The sequence below is a fragment of the Miscanthus floridulus genome, chromosome 11 (genome assembly GCF_019320115.1).
Source record: "Miscanthus floridulus cultivar M001 chromosome 11, ASM1932011v1, whole genome shotgun sequence".
Classification (NCBI taxonomy): Eukaryota; Viridiplantae; Streptophyta; class Magnoliopsida; order Poales; family Poaceae; genus Miscanthus; species Miscanthus floridulus.
This window is the reverse complement of record NC_089590.1, coordinates 7,158,373-7,164,372: the sequence shown is the minus strand read 5'-3', so window position 1 is coordinate 7,164,372 and position 6,000 is coordinate 7,158,373.

Sequence of the window (6,000 nt, the reverse complement as noted above, 5' to 3'; positions counted from 1 at the left end):
CGCACACTCAAACTTGGTTTGTAATATTCTATTTAAACTCTGATGGATGTAATCCGAATGCTTATTATGAAATGTTGTAACGGATGATGTGTTGTGTTGAATCACTACGATCTTGGTTTGTATGTCGAGAGTTGGTTGAAATCCTTCGTGATTTCCGGACTACCGGGATTATGGGAGCTTAAGTACAGGAATTTGATCGCTTCGGTGATTGTTTTTGTACTTACATTCTTATGATTTGGTCAGTTCTGTTACAGCTGGCATCAGAGCTAGATTCAACACTAAACATGTCATTTGTGTATTTAAAACAAAAGTATTTATGAAAATCCTAAATTAAATACTAAGTATTGCCAGTGGTCATATCCCTTATGCCCAAATAAGGACTCTTAGGTGGCTTATTAAAGTACTAACTTGGGGGTTCCTGCTTGTTTCTGTTTCGTCGTCCATACGGCGTGCTATTGTATGGATGCCATCCGCTTGGGTGGTAATGTATGGAACAAAATACCTCTACGCTCTGGTAAGTGAGAGTTGTGCGAGCATGACCGTCCAACCGTCGGTCTAGGGGAGAGTAGTTGTGGTTGCTCGCATACTTACATGTTCGATCATGTATCTATGAGAGTACTTAAATATGGGTATCTCTGACGGGTAGCTATGATACTAGAGTATATGCATCAGGGGATGTATGTATAAAAGTATTTAGTTTACTGCTTGCTTTTTATGCTTTTTGGGAAATTATTGGGCTGAAATAAAATTTTCTGCAGGTACACTAACAACGTATCGTTGTAAATCGACTAGCTACCGTATACAAGAGAACGTATGTATGCCACCGTATATTTCACTAGCCTTTCAATTTTTCTAGGTTTGTGAGGACGTACGGATCGTGCATGCATCATGTTCAAGCATACATGGCATTTCTTGCATTATTCCCTCCCTTAAAATTTGATTGTCCCGACTAATTAAATTTCGTATCCCTTAAATAATTCTCCCCTTATGTTGTTACTTTTTGCTACAGATGGCGCGCACGAAACTCACTGCTCGCAAGTCCGCTGGAGGCAGGGCGCCTCATCACCGTTTAGCTCCTCGTGAGCCCCGTCCTGAGCCTACTGAGGTGGAAAGGCTGAGGGTAGAGCTAGCTCGGGTGACTACTGAGAGGAATGCGGCTCAGCAACGTTTGGAGCAAGTAACACAGGAACAGGACCAAGAGACCCTTGAGGTTCAAAGGTTGACAGTTGCTCACCGCAACTGTGAACGTATGTTGATTCACGTGATGAACCAATGGAATGAAGCCTGGCATGAAGAGAATGTGTTGAGAGCGCGACAGGTGGAGTTAGAACAGCAAGTGGCAGTTGCCGAAGAGTACAATGACCATCTCCATGAGGAGGTTCACCTGTTACACAATCAACTTCACCCTCTCCTGCCCCCTGAGGATGAGGAAGAGATGGGCTCTGGTGTCATAATGGCTGAAGATGATGATGGCATCGAGGTCAATGGACCTGAGGACGTTCCACCTGATGAGGAGGAAGATGAGGAGTTAGAGCCTGCTAGTGATGAAGATGGAGGAGAGATCTTCGACACTGACTCCGAGGACGATGCATAGTTTAGCTCACTACTTAGCTAATGCGCTAGAGCTAGTCTTTTATTGATCCTCATGCATGAACAAGTAGCTTGTATCAAGTTAATCGTTGGGATGTAATATCGAACCCTATGTTACCCTTGATGTAAGTTTGGAACCTCTATGGCTTTGATGTAACCTATCGAATGGGTTATGCCCCACGTATGTGAGCTTTTGATGAATTTCATCTTTGCGGTCTATGGATCTCGTTGTTGGTTAAGTTCATCGCATTTATGTGTCAATTGATGCGCTTGATGAGTTGTGTGATTGTGATGAATGATTGTGCCTCTGTTGATTATATAAATGCATTCTCTCTGATGGAATCAGTTTGGCATAATTATACAATTCATCTACAAAAGTTTCCACATCGTCAGTGCTCATTGGCTATACCTTTTGTAGATGGCTTATAACCTTCATCGCGGTTGTAGCATGGGAGATGAGGAACAACCACCTCCTCCACCGCCCACACCAGCTGAGCTAATGCAAACAGTTGTGGAAAGTCAGCGCATGCTAGCTGAGGCTATGCGCCAGATGGCTAACCATGAGGATTGGCATGTCCGCCAGGGACCCGAGCCGAACCAGTACAGCAGCTTTAAGGACTTCATGGACACAAAGCCTCCTATCTTTCATGAGGCAAAAGAACCATTACAAGCTGATGAATGGTTGAGCACGATAGAGCAAAGGTTTGGATTGCTCCGTTTGACTGAAGGTATGAAGGCTTCGTATGCAGGACACCAGCTCTAAGGCCCTGCAGGCATCTGGTGGACCCATCACAGGACCACCTTCCCTGCTAACATTGAGATAGTTTGGGACTAGTTCCAGGCAGCTTTCAGGGGACACTTTATCCCTCCTGGTCTCATGGCCATTAAGCATACTGAGTTTATGAAGCTAACCCAAGGCAACAAGAGTCTTAATGAATACCTCCAGGCATTCAACAACCTAGCGAGGTATGCTCCCGAGTTCGTCAATACTGATGCCAAGAGAATAGCTAGCTTCAAGAGGGGACTTTCCCCTAAACTGATGAAGTCTATGGGCAACTGCAAGTGTGTCACCTTCAATGAGTTTATCAGTGACACCCTGACTCAGGAGAATAATGACAAGATATATGCTGCTTCCAAGAACCATAAAAGAAACTTTGAGGCTAGTGCTTCTCAGTCTAAGGCTTCAATGGTATCCAAGACCTAGTACCGTTCACCCAATGCTAATGTTTGGTACCGCCCACCTCAGAAAAAGAATCAAGCTAAAACTGGTTTCCGCAAGGGGTACATAATTTCCTTGCCAAAGAATACCTCCGGGCAGGGCAGCTCCAATGCCCCACCAGCTAATAGGCCATGATGGAACTGTAACCAGCCTGGTCACTAGGCAAATAAGTGTCCCTATCCTCCCAAGAATGCTCAAGGAAACGTTCATCAGGGGCGTGTTCACTACACTACAGTGGAGGAAATTCCTGCTGGTGAAGTGGTCACCGCTGGTAAGTTCCTTGTTAATGATCACCCTACAGTTGTACTCTTTGATTCGGGTGCTTCACATTCCTTTGTGAGTTCTACTTTTGCATCTGAGCATAATATGAATGTGATTACAATTGTCAAGGGTGGGTATTGTATTAGTGCTGCTGGAAATAATATCTTGATTAACCAAGTAGTAAAAGATGTAAAGCTTGAGATTAGGGATCGAGAGTTCCTTATGGATCTTGTAGTTCTACCAGGGGTAGGAATCGATGTAATCCTAGGAATGAAGTGGATGAGCCGAAATGGAGTGTTGATCGATACATCAACTCGTGTGGTAATGTTGAGGGATCCTGTGGATAAGAAGGGTTTTCTAGTGCAGTTACCTCATGATATCTCTATCCATAATATAGCCAATGCTACCCTAGCCAAAGCCATTGAGGATCTACCAGTTGTCTGTGAGTTTCCAGATGTCTTCCCTGATGACTTGCCTGGATTACCTCCAGACTGTGATGTAGAATTCAAGATAGAACTCATTCCGGGTACGGCTCCTATTTCTCGAAGGCCCTATAGAATGCCACCTAATGAGTTGGCTGAGCTGAAGAGTCAGTTGAATGAGCTATTGAAGAAAGGTTTGATTCGGCCTAGTTCTTCTCCTTGGGGTTGTCCAGCTATATTTGTGAAGAAGGACGAGTCTCTACGCATGTGCGTGGATTATCGCCCCCTTAATGCTGTGACTATCAAGAACAAATACCCTCTTCCTCGCATCGATATTCTATTTGATCAGCTCTCCAAAGCTAAGGTATTCTCCAAGATCAATTTGAGATCTGGCTACCATTAGATCAAAATTTATCCTGAAGATATACCAAAGATAGCTTTCTCTACTCGTTATGGCTTGTTCGAATACCTCGTCATGTCCTTTGGGTTGACCAATGCTCCGGCACACTTTATGTACCTGATGAATTCTGTATTCATGCTGGAATTGGACAAGTTTGTCGTTGTGTTTATTGATGATATCCTCGTATATTCTCAGAATGAAGAAGAGCATGCTGAACATCTGAGAATTGTTTTAACTCGGTTACGTGACAACCAGCTTTATGCTAAGTTCAGCAAGTGCGAATTCTGGTTGAACAAGATACCTTTTCTAGGTCATGTGTTATCTGGTGATGGAATTTCGGTTGACCCTACTAAGGTGCAAGAAGTCCTTGAGTGGAAGGCACCTACTACGGTCACAGAAGTTCAAAATTTCCTAGGATTGGCTGGCTATTATCATCGCTTTATCCCAGATTTCTCAAAAATCGCCAAGCCCATGACTCGACTACTTAAAAAAGATGAGAAGTTTGTGTGGACTCCAAAGTGTGAAGAGGCTTTCCACACTTTGCGGACCTTACTAACCTCTGCCCCTGTATTGGCACAACCTGACATCGAGAAGCCTTTTGATGTCTACTATGACGCATGTGGCACTGGTTTGGGGTGTGTTCTTATACAGGAGGGCCGAGTAATTGCTTATGCTTCATGCCAGCTTCGAAAGTATGAAGTCAACTATCCTACCCATGACTTAGAGCTAGCCGCAGTTGTTCATGCCCTGAAGATTTAGAGACATTACTTGCTGGGTAATGTGTGCAACATCTATACTGACCAAAAAGCCTCAAGTATATCTTTACTCAACCCGAGTTGAACATGCGTCAACAACGATGGTTAGAATTAATCAAAGACTACAACCTTCAAGTGCACTACCATCCTGGTAAGGCAAATGTGGTTGCTGATGCCTTAAGCAGAAAGGCCATTGCAATTCCTTGGTTAGTGAAGACTTTCATTTGGCACACCTCCTTCATCTTGTAGTACTCCACAATATCACTGTGGATTGCTCTCTTAGAAGTCGAATTATCGAACTCCAGAAGACTGATGTGGGTGTGTTCCACATCAAGCAAAAGATGAAAGAGAAAGAGACCAAACACTTTAGGGTCGATGATAAAGGAATTCTCTAGTTTAATGATAGGCTTGTGGTACCCAAAGACAAAGAACTTAGAAATCAAATTATGGCTGAAGCCCATTCTTCTAAATTGTCCATCCATCCTGGTAGCAGTATAATGTATCAAGATCTCAAGCTGTATTATTGGTGGACCAAGATGAAGAAAGAAATCGCAGCTTACGTGGCAAAGTGTGATAACTGTTGCAGAGTCAAGGCTATTCACATGAGGCCTGGATTATTGTAGCCACTCTCTATTCCTGGCTGGAAGTGGGAAGAAATTAGCATGGATTTCATTGTTGGATTACCCACTACCAAAAAGGGTTGTGATTCCATCTGGGTTATCGTAGATCGTCTAACTAAATCCGCTCACTTTATTCTGGTCAAGTCTACCTATCACCCGCACAATTATGCTGAGATTTACTTTCAACAAGTGGTACGTCTCCATGGTGTCCCCAAATCCATTATTTCTGATAGAGGACCGCAATTCACGGCTCGCTTTTGGGAGTGTTTACATCAGAACCTTGGCACTCATCTAATCCGCAGTTCTGCCTATCATCCGCAAACATCAGGACAGACTGAGCGTGTTAATCAAATTCTTGAAGATATGCTTAGAGCTTGTCTTATCTCTTGCAAAGGCTCTTGGGAGGACTGGTTACCTCTCGCTGAATTCTCTTATAACAACAGTTATCAAGAGAGTATTAAAATGGCTCCTTTTGAAGCTCTTTATGGCCGCAAGTGTAGAACTCCTTTGAACTAGGTGGAACCCGAGGAAAGAAGATTCTATGGTATTGATTTTGTAAAAGAAGCCGAAGAGCAAGTTTGAACTATACAGAAGAATATGACTGCTGCTTAGGCTAGACAAAAGAGCTACGCTGATAAGAGAAGAAAACCTATTGAGTTTGAAGTAGGTGATTATGTTTATCTGAAGGTATCCCCTATGAAAGGAGTCAAGCATTTTGGAATCAAAAGGAAGC